The sequence below is a fragment of the Callospermophilus lateralis genome, chromosome 11 (genome assembly GCF_048772815.1).
Source record: "Callospermophilus lateralis isolate mCalLat2 chromosome 11, mCalLat2.hap1, whole genome shotgun sequence".
In the NCBI taxonomy this organism is placed as follows: domain Eukaryota; kingdom Metazoa; phylum Chordata; class Mammalia; order Rodentia; family Sciuridae; genus Callospermophilus; species Callospermophilus lateralis.
This window is the reverse complement of record NC_135315.1, coordinates 108,772,832-108,792,372: the sequence shown is the minus strand read 5'-3', so window position 1 is coordinate 108,792,372 and position 19,541 is coordinate 108,772,832. Positions and strand designations below refer to the sequence as shown.

At 32.8% G+C, this 19,541-nt stretch overlaps 2 pseudogenes; one reads left to right on the top strand and one right to left on the bottom strand.

The window, feature by feature from the left end:
- Positions 1-5,737: 5,737 nt before the first annotated feature.
- Positions 5,738-6,387, bottom strand: LOC143642241 (CCHC-type zinc finger nucleic acid binding protein pseudogene; annotated as a pseudogene).
- Positions 6,388-6,409: 22 nt separating this feature from the next.
- LOC143642338 (uncharacterized) lies at positions 6,410-8,299 on the top strand (annotated as a pseudogene).
- The last annotated feature ends 11,242 nt before the right edge of the window (positions 8,300-19,541 follow it).

Genomic DNA, 19,541 nt, shown 5'->3' with positions numbered 1-19,541 from the left:
GTCTGTCTACCTTGTTACATTTCAAAATTTCTCTTTTACCATTGGTATTGGGATTACTAGGGATCTCACTACATATTCAGAAAAGCCAGCTCTATCAGAGAAATAAAAAATTAGATTCTACACTTTAGTAAATCTCTGATTAGTGGTTGTACAATTAAAATTTGAGGATTCCCTTTTATAATTACAAAAATTTTCTCATGTGAACAATATACATAATTTAGATCATGATATAAAAAAAATCAAAAAAAAATATATTTTTGTGGTAATGCCTGAGTTTTATATTGTGTTTCACAAATGTGGAATATATATACTTTTTTGAACTTAAATCACTTTTTCTGCAGAAATAGATAATAGTATCATTTTGTTCCAAAACACCACCTACATGATAGTCTACTAACTCGCATTTTAACTTTATTTACCTTACAGACTGTGCAAATGTTCTTATGGTCAATGTGTTTTTTTATTTATCTATTCTTTTTACAGTTACTGTTGTCATTCAAGGATATAGACATTGATTTTACTGAAGAGGAATGGGAATGCCTTCAGCCTGCTCAGAAAAACTTATATAAAGATGTGATGTTAGAGAACTATAGAAACTTTGCCTTCCTTGGTAAGTTTAATTTCCATTTAAAATTTTTAATTAATAGTTATTATTTAATGTACTTCTGTTGTATCTTCTGGGAACTTCTCTGTAAGAATGAGTTTCAGGTTTGTGTTTCAAAGAAAAAGGGCATTTTTAGTACAGATAATTTACTCTTTAATATATATTGTTACTCTTTAATCTCTCTCTTTCTTGGTATGTTATACATTCTCCACTTTAGATAAGGAGTTCCTAGCACACTTTAGTGATGTAAACTCTTGTAGCCTACACAGAGCAGGGGACTCAGCAAGACATTCAAATGGAGAAAACCAATCTAAAAAAATGTTGGTAGAGTAGTTATTTAGCAGAAAAAACATTTCAGAAGGTTAGGTTTATTTCTTTTGATTTTAAATATTGAACACATACTGCCCTACGTTTATCACATTTTTAAATTCTTTGTGATCCTCCATTTTCTTCTATAGTGATGTCCCAGTTTATTTAGATTAACTATCAAAACTTTGTTTTATTGTGAGGGCCAGCATGATGTGTTACAAATCTTCTTGTGAGGAAACCTGAAAAGGAGCAAAGAGAAGAGAGAGACTCAATCTCAGTGAAAAGAAAAAAAAAAACTAGCCACTCCTCTTCATGGCTGTACATAGTATACCCCAAAATTTCATAGCTTCTGTTGCAATGACTGCATTTTAACCTAGTATTATTTTAACCTCAAGTGTTAGCTAACCAATGTAACATACAGTTAATACAAACATAGGGTCTCTTCTCCCAAAGGAAATTACCACAGAAACTATATAGTGCACCTGTAAAGTTGTCTTAATAGCTTCAGAGAGAAACTGCTGGGACTTACAATTGTGGGACTCAGGGTGCCAGTTTCCTGGCACCTTTTCAATTTCCAAGGTCAGAATACCTAAAGCCCACCCTCCTTTTTTAAGGCCTTTTGAGTAAATAATATTCCTTATCTCCTTAATGCTGGTGGGGGCAAAAAAAGGGCAGCCATAGACAACAGCAAGTGCCAACATCAGTAAACATCCACCTATGAATATTTTTTGACACAGATGAAATTGAGTAAACATTAAGTTAGCCAATCCAACAAGTGAATCATCAATCATCTTGTTGTACCTTATTAATGATATCTTTAAGGAAATCTAACTCTTTTAAAATAAAATTACTATTTTCACTTAAATTGAAGGAACACATGTTAATAAACTTCTGATATCCATTATGATATAACAATACCAGACAATCAATTGCAATCATGAATTTTAAGTATGACGTGACAATGTTGTTTTTGTTGTTCATTAAGCATATTAACAACCTTGGAGGCATGACTAATACTTTTTATGATAGCATAGGTGAGTTTCATTGTAGTTTTGTAAGCCCAAAGAGCTAGTCAGGGAAACCCACTAAGGAAAATATTAGAGCATCAAATTCTGCCTTAGAGAGAAGGTTCACTGAATTATCACAGTTTTTATCAAGAAGAATAGACCTTTTATGAATATATTGTGCAGGATTGTGACCTATTAAATACTATGTGGATGGTAAGGACACAGTTATTCTGCTAACACAACAATGAATACCATGAGACATTTTTTCAGTTATATAACGATTTCATCCAAGTGAGTCAAGATATTGTAATGGGTTGTAGAAGTCCAGGATCTAACAGTACTGAGTTTCCCACAAGTGGTGTACAATAACAGAGCAAATCATTAACAGAGTTTTGTGTGAGTTTAGCAACCAAAGCAGTAACTAAGTTATCCATAGTGCATTCTAACCTATTTGAGCCAACTCCTTTTGAGCTGAGGTTATTAATAGTTTTATATCCCCCCAAGTATCTGTAATTATAGTATTCTGGGTTCCTCTTTTAATGTTTCTCCTCTTTTGAGGAGAATGATTATTCTCTTGTTTGAAGGGACTCTTCTCTTCCAGGGTTAAATGAATTTTATGAATCAGCTTGTCAAGTCCCTGATATACATTTAAAATTGCTATATTTCATGCATCAAAAAGAACATGTTGGCATAAGTTTAACAGTCCATGCTTTTCCCCACGTGATCAAAGGCATAGTACCTTGCCATGGTGATAAAGTGGAATCTTATATATCTATATCTATCTATCTATCTATCTATCTATATCTATATATATATATATATAGATAGATAGATATAAATAGATAGATAGATAGATAGATAGATAGAAAAATAATGGCTGTTTGAGAATAAAATGCCTATTCAATGCAGATGACCAATTTTGACTATTAATTTTATGTTGTATATTGAGCACATTAAGTGTAAATAAAACATTATTTAATGTTTATTAATATGAGAGAGGCTAGATCTTTGTTTCTGTTTAAAAAGGCAAGGATCAGTATATAATTTACTCACTCAACAAAAGCTTGTCCAAAACGATTATGAAAAATTTCATTTTTTAAAACTAAATCTCATTCATTAAAAATTGTGCAAAAGGATGAGATGTAAAGGCAGAGGCATTATCCATCTTTAAACAAATAGGCCCTCTAGGAAAAGATAATGCTTGGTTTCTTTTCATGCTCTCTGCTGGTACTGACTTGGAAGTTTCTTATTTTAGATTCAAATCTGTTAGTAATTTTTTTCTTTTTTAATGTGTTTTGTAATAATGCATTAATAATCATAAATATTTTGAAGTGAATAACTCATTATACTTCCACTTTGTAAGTTATTTTCTATATTTCTTATTTTTCTATTTTGATTAATGATTTAATTTCTAGATCATTGTTTTTTATTGTGACATGATTGGATTTTTTACAAATATATATATTTATATCCCCTCAAGTGTAATGTGTGTGTGTGTGTGTGTGTGTGTGTGTGTGTGTGTGTGTCCCACTTATCTTTATATATCCTATAGGTTTTCAATTTTTACAGTATTTCACAGGTTGCTTAGATTTGTCTTAAACTTGGTCCTGCCTGATAAGCCTCTCACATATTGGTAGAATTTCAGGTTTGCACACTAGGAATGCCCCTCTCATTTTTTTGAAAGAATTAATTCACATACATAATTTGTGCTTATTTATATTTATATTTTTTGTCTCAATTTCACTCTCTAAACTTTCTTTAAATTATTATTTAGTGTTCTTTGAGTAATTCATAACTGCCAGTATCCTAATTTCCAGTTTTTAATGTTTTTTTTATCTTTCTTGTCACTTGGATTAAGCCACGCTTCTCTTTGTTTATATTTGCTATATTATTTTTATTTGTTCATTAAAGGAGCCAACTGTAGATTATATAGTTCATTTTTTAAAAAAAGTATAAAAAAACTTAAATAAATAAAAATAGGCAAGAGCAGTGCTGCATCCTTGTAATATTTGCTAATTGGGAGGCCATGCAAAATTACTTCATGTTGAGGGGAGTCATAGAAATTTAGAAACAGCATGAGTCAAAAAATTTTAAAAAGACTTGTGTTGTAGTTCAGTGATATAGAATTTGGGGGGTTAATCTCAAGCACCACACATGAAAAATTAAAAGTTGGATGACCTAAAGATCCAAAAATGCCAGTACTAAATATGTACCAATGAATAATTAAATCAGAAAATTGAAGAGATACCTCTGCTTTTGTGTTTAGTGCACACTTTGTTCTCAGTATTAAAGCTATGGGCTCAATGTATGTGCCTGTCAATAACCAAATGTGTAAAAATATTGTACTTATATACTATTATTAGTTAATTATAAAATATTTTGTCTCTTAAAGTTTTATAAGAAATATATGCAGGACTTTGCATTAAGAGAAATGTGGCATGCAGATATTAAGTTGCTGGTACATTTGATTCACATGTGGAATTCAGAAATTTATTCGGTAAAATTTTGCTCACCAGGTACTGTGTTTTGTGTAGGGTTGATATTATACTCAGAGTTACATATTTCTATTTTATTCAGCATGAGAGGGTCAAGAGTTTTGTTTTACCACATGGTGAGTGTATTATATTCTTCATTAATAGTAATAGAAGAAATACAATACCTTGCAAGAACAAAACTGATAATTATCTAAAATAATAATTTTGTTATTTCATTCTTTTTTGTGTTAATTCATTCTATTTAGTCATTTTACCTTGTATATATAGTATAAAATACCATGATATATTTAGGAAATAAACAAAGGTGTATTTGTCAATGAAAGAAATCATCATATCTCATGAATTTAAAAATATAAAAATCAATTTATTATACTCGATCGTTATGCATTGACTTCATCCATGTATTATGGCCATAGGCTATGCAAGGTTTTTATAGTCTTTTAAAATGTTTTAATGGAAAATTTTATAGACATATATGTGTATACTTCTTAGTAAATTTTTTGTTCATTTTTCTTTTTTTTCCCCTTTCCTCCTCCAGCTTTATTGGAAGAGTTTAAAATTACATTTTTCTATTTTTTTTTCTAGGACTTCAGTTGCTTTTTCCATCTTACTTTTAAAAACTGATTACAGCAAATGAAACACAGTTGTCTAAGTGATATAGTATACAAAAATAACATCTTGATTTCTGTGAAAATGCATTTCTCTGCAATTTCTGAATAAGTCCAAATTTATGCTAACTCTCGAGCATCGATGTTGACTCTGGGTTTTTTGAGATTTCGTCTATGAAAAACAAACAAAAAAACCCAATGTGTTCTAAACCTTTGCCGTCACCATCTGTAGGTCCAGCAGCAGCAGCTGCTGCAGAGATGCTGTTTCCTGGTTTTAGGCTTTTACCCCAGGTTCTCTCGCCTTAGCCACCGACACACCCTTTCGTCTTATTTTGTTTACTCCCACTTAAATGTATGTTGCGTGAGGGCCTGATACAGATGTTACTTGATGTTATTTAATAGCTACTGAGGTCAGGCAATCCACGGCCATCATTATGCTAAAATTGGAGTTATTTATGGAAGTTCCAAGACACTTCCAGAATTGGTATACCTCCTACATGGGAACTTATCCAAGAAGCCCAGAGCGGGCTTACTGGTCTGACTCAACTCTTCCCATTCATCAATCCCTATTCACCAGTGGCGCAGAAAGGGGGTTCTTTAACAAAGCATTATACATAACACCTCTACCAAACTAAACATAAACTTTTTTTTTGTAGTTAAATGCAGAAAGTCGTTTTTTTTTTTTCCACCCCTTTTCTTCTTTTACATGGCAAGTAAAGCTCACTGGCCTGGTAGTAGCCTCTATCTGCCAACCTTTGGCCAGTGAAGAGGATTCAGAGAAAATAATACAACCATCAATCAGAAAAAGAAGGGGTGACAAAGGAAAATAATTAGGCTGTGGCCTCAATTGTGCATTCCTGTGCAAGATGCCCTGACTCGCCACAGCGGTAGCAATTGACTTCACTTGTCTTGCTGCAGTTGATGGCCACATGACCAGTCTCACCACACCCATAGCACTTCACTTTGGTGCAGTCTTTCTGAATGTGTCCGAACTCTCCACAAGAATAGCACTTCTGCTCGTCTGTGTGGTCACAGTCATGAGCCAGGTGGCCCGGCTTGCTACAGTTGTAACAACACTGCCCTCGCTCTCTCTTGGGCTCCTTGCAGTCCTTGGCGATGTGGCCACCTCTGCCGCAGTTATAGCAGGCATCCTCCTGAAGGTCACAATCCTTGGCCAGGTGACCAGACTCACCACAGTGGTAACAGATGTCTGGAAGAGATGAGGAAACAAACTGGAAACCTCTATCCAAGGTAAAACCACCTCTGCCTCGGCTTCTCATTGCACGACCATGGCCTCCCCCGGTTGGGCACCCCCGGGCCCAGTGGCCAGATCGTCCACACTTGAAACACTCATTGCTGCTCATGGCCGCAGGTAGATCTCTCGGCATGGGAGCGGGCCCGCGGGCAGCGGAGACTCGGGTCGCAGGCCCGGAGAAGGCAGCTCGCCAGGCAGCAGCTGTTTATTTTCAGGGTCCTTGCGTGCACCACATGCGGGTCTAGTTATTTTCATGTCTGTATGTCATGGTAGATCAAAGCCAGTTTTTAGACACTCTTTGAAAAATCCAAAAATTTTATATGTTTTACATTTCTCTTGTTCTACTGAGAGTGAAGGTAGCTGGTAGATATTTCCCAAGTACACAATGTTATCTTATAGAGAACAAAAGGCTGAGGATGATAAAAGTAACATACTTACCTTCTTTTTATTATATTTCTTTTCTTAATGATGTACTCCTGTTGGATGCTGTGGTCTCTACAAAAATTTGAGTAAATAATTCTGAAGGTTATTTTGTTTGTGCATTTTTATTGAACTGATTTATTTTTTGATTTATGATGACTTGGACTTACTAATCTGCTACACTCCTGGTGTATTTATTCTATCTTAATTTCATGTTATGTATGCAAAATATATTTATCCCTGTCTTGTAGGTATTGTTTATTTTTTATTTTTGTTTATTTCAGCCATGACTCCTCAGGATATCCAAGAATATTCACCAGAAAAGGGCATAAAACATATATTTCACAAAGTGATAAGTGGGAAATACAGAAGTTGTGATCTTGACTATTTACAACAAAAGAAAATAAGGAAAACTACAAGTGAGAGTGAACACCAGAAATCATATAAAAAATCAGGTCTTGTTCACCACCAGAGAATTTATACTGGAGAAAAGTCCTACAAATATAAGCAATGTGGCAAAGCTTTTAGTAAAAAAAAAAAAAAAAAAAAAAAAAAAGGTCTTATTTACCACATGAGAAACCACACCAGAGAGATGCCTTACCAATGGGCAGAATGTGATAAAGTTTTTTAAGAAAACTCAATTTTTATTAAGCAAAGAAGAATTCACACTGAAGAGAAGCACTACAAATGTGAAGAATATGGTAAACGTTTTAGTCAAAAATTAAACATTATTTACCAAAGAAGAATTTACACTGGAGAAAAGCTCTACAAATGTAGAGAATGTGGCAAAGCTTTTAGTCAAAAAACAGACCTTATTCACCACAGCAGAACTCACAGAGGAGAGAAGTCCTACAAATGTAAAGATTGTGGCAAAGCTTTCAGTCGAAATGTAGGACTTACTTACCACAGCAGAACTCACACTGGAGAGAAGCCCTACAAATGTAAAGAATGTGGCAAAGCTTTCAGTCAAAAATCATACCTTATTTGCCACAGAAGAACTCACACTGGAGAGAAACCCTACAAATGTACAGAATGTGGCAAAGCTTTTAGTCAAAATACAGACCTTTTTCAACACAGAAGAACTCACAGTGGAGAGAAGCCCTACAAATGCAAAGATTGTGGCAAAGCTTTCAGTCGAAAAGTAGGACTTATTTACCACAGCAGAACTCACACTGGAGAGAAGCCCTAAAAATATACAGAATGTGGCAAAGCTTTCAGTCAAAAATCACACCTTATTTGCCACAAGAGAACTCACACTGGAGAGAAGCCCTACAAATGTAAAGAATGTGGGAAAACTTTCAGTCGAAAAGTAGGACTTACTTACCACAGCAGAACTCACACTGGAGAGAAGTCCTACAAATGTACAGAATGTGGCAAAGCTTTCAGTCAAAAATCACACCTTATTCGCCATAGCAGAACTCACACTGGAGAGAAGCCCTACAAATGTAAAGAATGTGGCAAAGCTTTCAGTCGAAAATCACACCTTATTTGCCACACAGAATTCACACTCAAAAGAAGCCCTACATATCTAAGGAATGTGGCAAAGCATTTAGAATAAAACAGGAATTATTCACCATAGAAGAACTCACACTGGAAAATAGCCCTAAAAATGTGAATAAAGTGGCAAAACTTTTAATAAAAAATAAAACTTTATTCACCACAGCAGAAGACACCCTGGTGAATATGAAATGTAAATAAAGTGATAATACTTTTAAAGAAAAACTAAACCTCATTAACAACAGAATTTATATAGGAAAGAACCTCTACGAATGAAAACAATGTATCAAAACTTTTAATAAGAAATCAATTCTTTTTTACCACTAGGCTATTTATTCTGAAATGAAAACATACAAATATAGAGAAAGTAGAAATATTTTAAATTATATATCTTACATTACTAGACATCAGAGAAAATATGTTGGTGAGAAGCTTTATAAATGAGACCATTGAACCATTCCTTTAAGAAAGGGTAAAAATTTAATCCTCACCACAATAATCATAGCAGAGAGAAAGTTTTGAAATGTGAAAACTGACAATGTGACAATGACTCCAAAATATATTCACCAATACTCAGCACCTGTGGATACACACTGGTTAGAGAGAAAACAAATGGAGGATAAAACATTTCATTGCCACATGTTTCTTAAACACTACTGATTGGTGGAGAATTCATTGTCCCCAGAAACTCTAAAAAGTAAAATAATATTTCTAAAACTTCCTCAAATTTTAAATTCATTGAACATCTGAAAACTCATAGAAGTAGTGAATATTGAAAATATTTTCTACAAAATATATGCCTTATAGAACAATTAAACCTTTATAATAAACACCCTGACAAATATGAGAGTAAGTCATTATCTATACATTAAACCTTGATATGTATGAGGATCAGTAAAAGACACAACTCATTTAAATGTAGAATATAAGTAGTTGTCTTTAACTTTTGTTTTAATTTATTAAGCATTATCAAGTTATTTGGTAGAAATATCAGTCATAAATATCATACATACATGGTGCAGAAACCTTATCTTTGAAAGCATATAATTTTTTTCTGAATAAATATTACTATTTTCACTTTTGAATACTAGAGAAAACAGTTATAAGAGATCTATTTTTTGATGTTCAACACTGAATTGTAATATTTTACACTTTTTTTGTATTGCAGTTTAAATTTAAGAATTTTTAAACACTGAGCCACATTCCTAAGCCCTCTCCCCACTATTTCAAATTCTGAGACTGGTCTTTCCAAGTTGCTTGAAAACACACTAAGTTTCTGAGGCTCAATTTAAACTTCTGAAACTACTCAGCTTTCCAATTTGCTTGGTTTACAAGCAAGGACCATCATGATCAGTTTACAGTGCATTTTTTACCTATATTTACCTTATGTATGCAATATGTCTTTATAACTGAATATTTGTTTATATGTTAACACTCATGTATTGCATCATGTCATTAAATGACAGACATCACAGTGTTCCACTTGACTAAATATTTTATTCAACAGTAAAACATGCTATTGAGTAAATAATACTCTAGCATCTCTCAATACTTTTACACATTTAAATAAAACTTAATATGGAATATAATTGCATAAATCAGATCTTTATAATTTTCTCTGATTGTATTTACAGTGAAATTAAGTGTTATAAGAAGGACATAGATATAAAACATAAGCCCCATATTTTCATATCTTGAATTACAAATTTTAACAATTCCTACTGATTTGAAGAGACTGAATTTCCACAAATGTAAAGGTAGCTCTTGTGGAGAGAAGAGCTTTATATTTCTTGTGTGTGCATAATGGCCTTCTAGACTTCAGCATCATTGGTGATATTTTATTTTTCTGTGAATGAATGTTTTTCTATGATCAGTGTTTTCATGTACATTAGTAAATTCTAACATCACTGTTATTCTATGAGTAGTATTGTATCAAGGCAGGAATAATCAATGAAATATGTTTTATAGCCTTATTTTTTATGGACCAATTAGTAAGGTAAACTGAGAAGGTTGTATGTAAAGATTAAGTTTCTTATCTTAAAATGTTGTCTTACCAGTTACAGTAAGATAAAGGCTTCTTATACATGGAATCCATAAAAAATCATATTGAATATCATTTAAAAATTTATTAATATTAATATAATTCATGAAGAAGTTAGTTTACAACAACATATGGTAAAGAATAAGGTCTGGGGACATTGTACACTCTCTAATATAGACATTTATAACAATTTAATTATACATGAAACTACACTAAATTAGAGGAAAATCAATGGGGTCAACACACAACAGCATACAAATAAAATCTTGTATAGATGAAAGCAAAAGACCAATAGTGTATTAAGTGTGGCTTCCAAATGCTAGAGGGAAAATGGATATATAATCAGTTAAAGGTAATTGAACAAAGATAAGCTACCAACTTTGAGCTAGGACAGCATTTGAAAGAAAAAGAGTCCCTACAAAGTTAACAATGATTATTCACTTTCATTTGTATGCTTTGTAACATATTCCAACAGATCTCTACATGTTTTATTTCAGTCAAATTGGGAAAAAATACAGAAATTTAAAAACAACAAATATTGCTACTCAGGTTTTAAAAGCAAGAAAAGGAATAGAGAGTGATTTATTGAGCTAGATAAATTTACTAGTTAGAGGTAAAAAAAAAAAAAAAAAGAACTGAGATTTCCAGAGTCTCAGTATAATCAGTATTTCTGCCATCCCTGGCTTCACAGGGCATTTTTGCTTAACAGAGAATTTGTTCACTTATGTACTGTTCTGAATATGTAGCGAGATCTCTAGTAATTCAATACCAATGGTGTAAGAGAAATTATGAAATTTTTGGAACAGCACCCTCAAAACTATATCTCAGTTCACAGTACCATATTTCAGAGTTATGCTTGTCCTGAGTTCAGAAAGATGAAGGACATGACCACTTATTTTTATACTACAGGTAAAAGATACATTTTTTACCAATATTTCTCCTGATATATATATATATATATATATATATATATATATATATATGTGTGTGTGTGTGTGTGTGTGTGTGTGTGTGTGTGTGTGTATACTACAGAGAAACTGTCCTGAGTGAGGGCAGGGAGATTTAACGATAAAGTGAATTGGTAGATTTCATTATTATAGATGTAATAATGGAATTTTCTCAACATCTTTTCAATATAACTAACCCTGTATTGATACCAAAATTAATGAGCAACCTTATGCTGAATGTGCATGAGACTACTATATAACATGAAAACAATTGCAAATGTGTCAGAGGTGCATTTTACAACATTATTTGAAAATTCAATTGATTGATCATTATGTCACTGTGTTTGACCCCAGCAAATACCTTCTCAGTGTGCAAGAAAAAAGGGAAAAACTAAAAAAAATCAAGAAAATCCATGTTAAAGAATAACAACTTTTTTTTTTCATAAGGAAGTGGTCAAGGTCTTTTTGAAACAACATGACAATAAACTTTCCCCTATCACATAAAGGAAAGCCACAATTATAGTAAACTTCTTCATTTTATTATTTGAATATACCAAGTATTTGGCAAACTGCCACATATATTGTTTTAATTTCACAGGTGTAAATTATATTTGGTTTTTTCTAAATTGCTACTTATTTAATACAAATTTGTTGAGAAATTAATTCTGCATTAGCTGATTAGTGAAATGTAGTGAGGAATGAAAGTCATTGAAAGCTCTATGATTTGCAATCCCAGAATGGTCAGTGGAAGCTGTATATAATCATGAGAAACATTTAGTACTATTAATTTGTTCCAGATATTTATTTCCCTTAGTATCCACTTTTCACCTAAACTAGTGCTTTTAAATGGAGCTGACTATTAAATATCATAGGAAAGGCCATCAGAGCAATCTGAAGAAGGATTTTTTTAAAGCAACCAAATCATAAACAAGAAACAAGAACTGGCCAACTGTTGGATCTTAGTTTTTGACTTCAACAAATTTCCTTCTATCTTTCTTTTGATGATGACTAAGGGAAAGGTACTTCTATTAAGAGCATGACCAGAACAATTTGTGGCAATTTATTTTTCTAAAACATATATAAAATTGACTTGCTAACTCAGAATAGAACCTAAAGAGCATATCATGTTATGGTTTAAAAAAAAGTATAACTACTCAACATGAAGCTTGGCCTTTTGAAAAAAAAATAATGTGAGGGTGAAGACCAATTTGGAAAGTTAGTATTGAATATTTTATATAAAAGAAAAGGAAGTAATGTTTTAAAAAGTTTTGATTATTAGATGCATGTAAAAATTAAAAGGTAGTGTCCAGGCCTGATGTGGTGGTACATACCTGTATTCTCAAATATCATAGAGTCTGAGGCAGAATAATCACAACTTCAAGGCCAGCCTTGGTAACTGAGACCAGGTATTAAAGTAAAATATCAAAGAATTGTGAATGTATATGAATGAAAATGCACCTCTGGGTTCAATCACCAGGACTCTATAAAACAGTATTTCCAAAATTTATACCTAAATCAGCAGCCTCCACTCTATCTGCAACTATGTTAAGTTCTAAAAGGAAACTAAATTTAGCCATATCTACTACTAGTTGCATGATATTGACCATAATTTTGAAATATATACATAGAAGACCCTTCACAATGTTTTAGGTGTTCACAATATTTTTCCAATGGCAATGAAAGAAGGAGGAAAACCAATTTAGATCATGGGCCCACTTTTTTCTTTTCAGGCCTAATGAGTCAAATATTAAAAGGCTTTAGTGTTTATTGATTATTATTTACATAATCATAATGGTACGTGTTCTGTGATTTCTTGCTTAATCTACATTGCACACTTTATTATTTCTGAGTATCAGCATCTGTGCAGGCCACCACACCCTACTCTATTTTTTTATACTTACAAGTCCCTGTGTTCATGCTTCCTCAGTTAGATATTCTCTTTTAAAAATAATTATGTGTTGCATTCTTTGTCTACAGAAAATTTAAAATTTAAAAACCAGTAAGCATTTTCACAAATTTTACTTTAAAATAGTTTTCATCACAAAACACACACCAGAAGTAAGAGTGATTTCTTTCTCTAATTTATTAGCGTTTCTGACATCCAATATCAGGACATGAATGCTGCTCATGGAGGGATGTTCTTACCATCAAGAACAATCAATACTACTTTCTTCTATCCCGTTAAATGTTACAAAAAGTGCACATTTTACTGTCTTTCATATTCAGAACTTGACGTTCCTTTATTTGTGTTTAGTGTGTTTTTACTTTCTTTTTCATCACTTTGTTTTTCCTGTATTTTCTAATATTCATTTTTTTTGTGTGGTGAAAAAAATAGGTCACTAGAATCTTCTAACTTTTGCTACATTCAATCACTTGACTACTTACTAGCTTAAAGCATCATTTTAAAGGTAGTACTGAGGTATGCTAACAAAACTATTTTCAAGGTCTACTGCAGAATCAGCATAACTTTCTTGAGCACTGTAGTTAGAGCCACTATTTCTGTCCACAAATTCTACTCCCTTTGTTTTATTTTTCTTCTATATTGAGTAACTCTCTTTGTAATGAGGAATAGAAAATTGCTTTTTAGAATTTTATTATTTTATTATTTATGAAAACAAAACAAAAAAACTAAAAATCAACTGAGTTTGTGAAAACATCAGAAATTTAAGTACAGTGATCAGGGTAGGATGACATTCCACTGACCTAAATGTTCCTTTAAGAAAAATTAGATTCAGACATTTTCATTGTGACACAAATTGGAAAGGGTATATATATATATATATATATATACATGTATTATATATTATGTATATATATATATACATGTATTATATATTATGTATATATATATACATACATAATATATAATATACATATTAAATAAAGTACTAATGAAAAAAAATATTCCTCCTCTAAACTTCTAAATTATATTCCTGTGTATTTTTAATTCAGGAATGGGAAATTACTAGCATGTTCATTTGAGTTTCAAAAATATTCAGTGTGCTTCCAAACCCTTATATCATGATCCTCTTATTAGTCATCTCCTAACTGACAGAGTCCAGGGTCAGTATATTTTTAAGTTTTTGAGTTAAATTGGATCCAAAGACTTCATGAGATATATAAGTAGTTTATGGCATTGTGATATTGCCCTCTATGAAATGAAGTTTTGAACACAGAATCTTATTTCCTTCTAAAAGTTTAGAAACTTATAATTACTCAAAGTATAGAATTCACATCAATAGTAGTTCTATTTTATTAATATTACAGAAGCAAGTTTATAAATAAAAAATGCTAAATTATATATGGGGATATGGCTCAGTGGTGGATCACTGGCCTAGCATGTGTGAGGTCCTGAGTTTGATCCTTAACATCACATGAAAATAAAATAAAATAAAATAAAGGCTTATAAAATATCAAGTTAAAACTCATGTCTTCTTTTATAATATGTATACAAATAAGTAATGTTTAAAATCTCTAGATGACATTCCATATGTAAGTTGTATCAGTAGAACTCATTAAACTTAGTACAAATGGGAAACTAAAATTAATCATCATTCCCTATTTAAAAAACGACTCATTTTAAGAGGATATAAATTAAAGAAGCAAACATTGTCAGAAGAAAATATCCTCAATATACCATATGGAACACAGTTCTGTCGGCTAAGTAGAACTGTTGGAGCTGAAGTCTCTCTTCTGCAGCTACAAGAAACCTCACCAGTATGCTAAAATTCCCTCCTTCCACAGCCTTTCCATGACCCAACTGCACACTACTTCTGAATCTAAGAATGCAGAGGCACTTATCCTGATGGATGAGGCCAGGGAGGATGTGGTACAGGTAATAGCCTAATGATTTGCATGTTCTAAGGTGGCTTTGCTAGAGTTAGAAAGGTAATCACATAAATAAATCTCTTGGAGGTAAGTTAAGAATTAGGTGGGCTCCATGCTCTCCACCAAATTCCAATTTGTTTGAAAGTTTTAAATTGTGCTCCACCAGAGCCCAGCAATTGCTGGTCCACACTGGAACACTGCACCCCAGGGATCTCCTCTGCATTCTACTCATGTGGTAAAGGACATGTTCCTGGTTTGGGGTCAGTCTCCAAACTCTATCTCTCCTGTCTCTGTCCTTTCAAATTCCTGGCCAGTTGCATATCTCCCATCTGGTCCTTCAAGCAGCCAGATTGAATGAGGAGTGGAAAAGCTGGGTAGGTTTTCACAACTAGTAGTCCCCTATGTAAACCCCTCTCCATGTTTGATTTTCTTCTGGTGACTTAGGCACACTCTATCTCATGCAGATGTGTTAGCCACGTCTGTATTCAGGGCCAAACTCAGATTTTCAAAAAAAAATCAGCTCCCCCAGCTTCTGGCATAAGCACCATGGCTGCAAAATTTTGTATTTGTTGTCCTCCACATGCAACTGGGAGAGAATTGGCTTCTTTCCAATACAAGGATAGTGTGAAGCACATTTTTCATTTTAGCCCATAAACTCTCCATACCCAGATACATATCAGACATCCTAAAATGTGGGTTTCTTTAATTCTTTTATCACTCCACTGTGCTCACAAAGGGATGGTTGTGACTTATGCCACGCATGGCAGCTGATGTAGATATGGGGATTTTTCCTTGTTTATTATATTCAACTTTCTGAGTTCCCAATCACTTTGAATGATCACTATAAAAATCTGGTAAAATTCCCCCCCACACACACCATTTTTGGGCACCCACATGGTTGAGAAACTTCCCATATGATTTCATGTAATGAAGCAGTGAGGAAAGTGACCTTCTATATACCATCAACTTGAAATCTCCCTCATAATTCCATATCCCTGAGGTCCCAGATACTTCAGAGGCTGAGGTAGAAAGATCACTTGAGCCAAATAATTCATGGTTGGCCTGCCCAACACAACACAGAGAGACCACATAACAGGATGTCCTTTCTTTCTACTTCCCTAATCATACAACTCAAGGTCTTTGGAAAGGAACAAACTTATCCCCAAACCAGTAGAAAAAAGAAAATAATTAAGATTACAGCCAAAATCAAATATATTGAAAAGAAAAAAATAAATGAACAGTTGATTCTTTAAAATGATAAACAACCTGGGAAAGTTATTGGACAAACTAATCAAAAGATTTTAAAAGACCAAAATTAATAAAATCAGAAAGAAAAAGGGAGAAATCACCATGACATCACTGAAATCTGGAGAATAATTATAGTGTGTTTTTGAAACTTGTATTCAAATAAATTGAAAAACCTAGAAGAAATAAACACATTTATAGACAACTGTGACCTGCAAAAATTGAATCAAGAGAAAAATAGCCAACAATAACTAGCAATGAGTTAGAAGCAGTAATAATAAAACATTTCCACAAAGAAAAGTCCAGACACAAAGAGATTATTTAATTAATTCTATTATACAAGAAGAAATACCAATTATCAATTAAATAGAAAACATGGAACACTTCCAAATTTATTCTATGAAGCCAATATCACAGTCATACCAAGGCACATCAAGGAAAGAAAACTATAGATCAACAATACTGAAAACTTAGATATTAAACATTATTATTAAGTTCTTAAATACTAGCAAATTTCATTCAACAATACTTATGCATCATGACTAAGTTTATTTACCCTAGATGTGCAATGGATGGTTTACCATAGAGATATCAATAAAATGTAATTCATTACATAAATACAATTAAACACACAAAACCATTAGTCATCTCCATAGATGTACAGAAAGCCTTTGATAAAATTCAGCACCAATTCATGATAAAAGAATACTGAAGAAACTAGGTATAAAATAAACTTACCTCAACATCAAATTTAATATATGTTTAAAACACAGACCCAAGTAAACATAAATAGAGGGAAAACAAAATATTTCCTTTAACATCTACAAAAAAAAAATGTCCACTCTTACAACTTCTAATTAATATAGTACTAGAAATATTAGCCAGAATTACTAGTCAAGAAAATTACAGGGGATAAAAATAGGAAAAGAAGACAAATCAATACTCTTTATAGATAATATTATCTTATACCTAAAATATTCAAAAATATCAATCAAAAGACTATTAGAGCTAATAAACAACTTCTGCAAAGTCATGGGTTATAAAATAAACATGTGAAAAGCGATGTCTTTGTGTCCTCTATTCTGTACCATTGGTCTACCCTCTTGTTTGGTACCAGTACCATGCTCTTTTTGTTACAATTGCTCTGTAGTATAGTTTAAAATCTGATATCACTATAAAGCAAGTTTCACTCTTCCTGATTAGAATTGCTTTTGCTATTTTAGGTCTTTTATTTTTCCAGATGAATTTCATGATTGCTTTTTCTCTTTCGGCGAGGAATGTCATTGGGATTTTGATTGGTATCGCATTAAACCTATAGAGTACTTTTGGTAATATGGCCATTTTAATGATATTAGTTCTGCCTATCCATGAACAAGGTATATATTTCAATCTCCTAAGGCCTTCTTCTATTTCTCTCTTTAGGGTTCTGTAGTTTTCATTGTATAGTTTTTTCACAACTTTTGTTAGATTGATTCCCATGTATTTTATTTTGTGTGTGTGTGAATATTGTGAATTCGTTGGTTGTACTCATTTCCATTTCAGAGAATTTGTCACTGATATACAGAAATGTCTTTGATTTATGCATGTTGATTTTATATCCTGCCACTTTGCTGAATTCATTTACTAGCTCTAGGAGTTTCTTGGTAGAACATTTTTGGGTCTTCTAGGCATAGGATCATGTCATCCGCAAATAGTGCTAATTTAAGTTCTTCTTTTCCTATCTCTATGCCTTTAATTTCTATCATCTAATTGCTCTAGCCATAGTTTTGAGAACTATGTTGAATAGAAGTGGTGAGAGAGGGCATTCCTGTCTTGTTCCAGATTTTAGTGAAAATGCCTTCAGTTTTTCTCTGCTTAGAATGATACTAGCCTGAGGCTTATCATAGTTGTTTTTACAATGTTGAGGTATATTCCTTTTATCCCTAGTCTTTCTAGTATTTTGAACATAAAGTGATGCTGTACTTTGTCAAATGTTTTTTCTGCATATATTGAGATGATCATATGATTCTCATCTTTAAGTGTATTCATGTGGTGAATGACATTTATTGATTTCTGTATATTGAACCAGACTTGCATCCCAATGATGAATCCAATGATCATGATGCAAGATCTTTTTGATATGTTTTTGTATCCAATTTGCCCAAATTTTATTGAGGATTTTTGCATCTATGTTCATTAGAGATATTGGTCTGTAGTTTTCTCTTTTTGAAGTGTCTTTGTCTGGTTTTGGAATCAGGGTGATGTAATAGAACTACCTTATATTAGACAAAAGTGCTGAAAACATGTAATGCAGGAAGGATAGCATCTTTAACAAATGGTGCTGGGAGAACTGGAAATCCATATGCAAAAAAATGAAATTGAATCCCTTTCTCTCACTGTGCATAAAAGTTAACTCAAAATGGATCAAGGAGCTAGGAATCAAACCAGAAACTCTGCATGTAATAGAAGAAAAAGTTGGTCCTAATCTGCATCTCGTGGGATTGGGCTCCAAATTCCTTAATAGGAAAACCATAATACAAGAGTTTAAATCAAGAAGAAACAAATGGGATGTATTCAAACTAAAAAGTTTTTTTCTCAGGAAGAGAAACAATAAGAGAGGTTAATAGAGAGCCTACATCCTCCTATAAATATTTATCCCTCACACTTCAGATAGAACTCTAATCTCCAGAATATACAAAGAAACAAAGAATACAAAATATTAAAAAACAAGAAATCAAATAACCCAATCAACAAATGGGACAAGGATCTGAAAATGCACTTCTCAGAGGAGGATATGCAATCAATAAAAAAATACACAAAAAATGCTCACCATCTATAGCAATCAGAGAAATGCAAATTAAAACCACTCTAAGATACCATCTCACTCCAGTAAGAATGGCAGCCATTATGAAGTCAAACAAGAACAAGTGCTGGTGAGGATGTGGGGGAAAGGGTGTACTTTTACATTGCTGGTAGGACTGCAAATTGGTGCAGCCAATTTTGAAAGCAGTATGGAGATTCCTTGGAAAGCTGGGAATGAAACCACCATTTGATCGGCTATTCCCCTTCTCAGACTATACCCAAAAGACCTTAAAAGAGCATACTACAGGGACACAGTGACATCAATGTTCATAGCAGCACGATTCACAATAGCTAGACTGTGGAACCAACCCAGATGCCCTACAATAGATGAATGGATAAAAAAAATGTGGCACTTATACACAATGGAATATTACTCACCACTAAAAAATAACAACATCATGGCATTTGCAGAGAAATGGATAGCATTAGAGCAGATTATGCTAA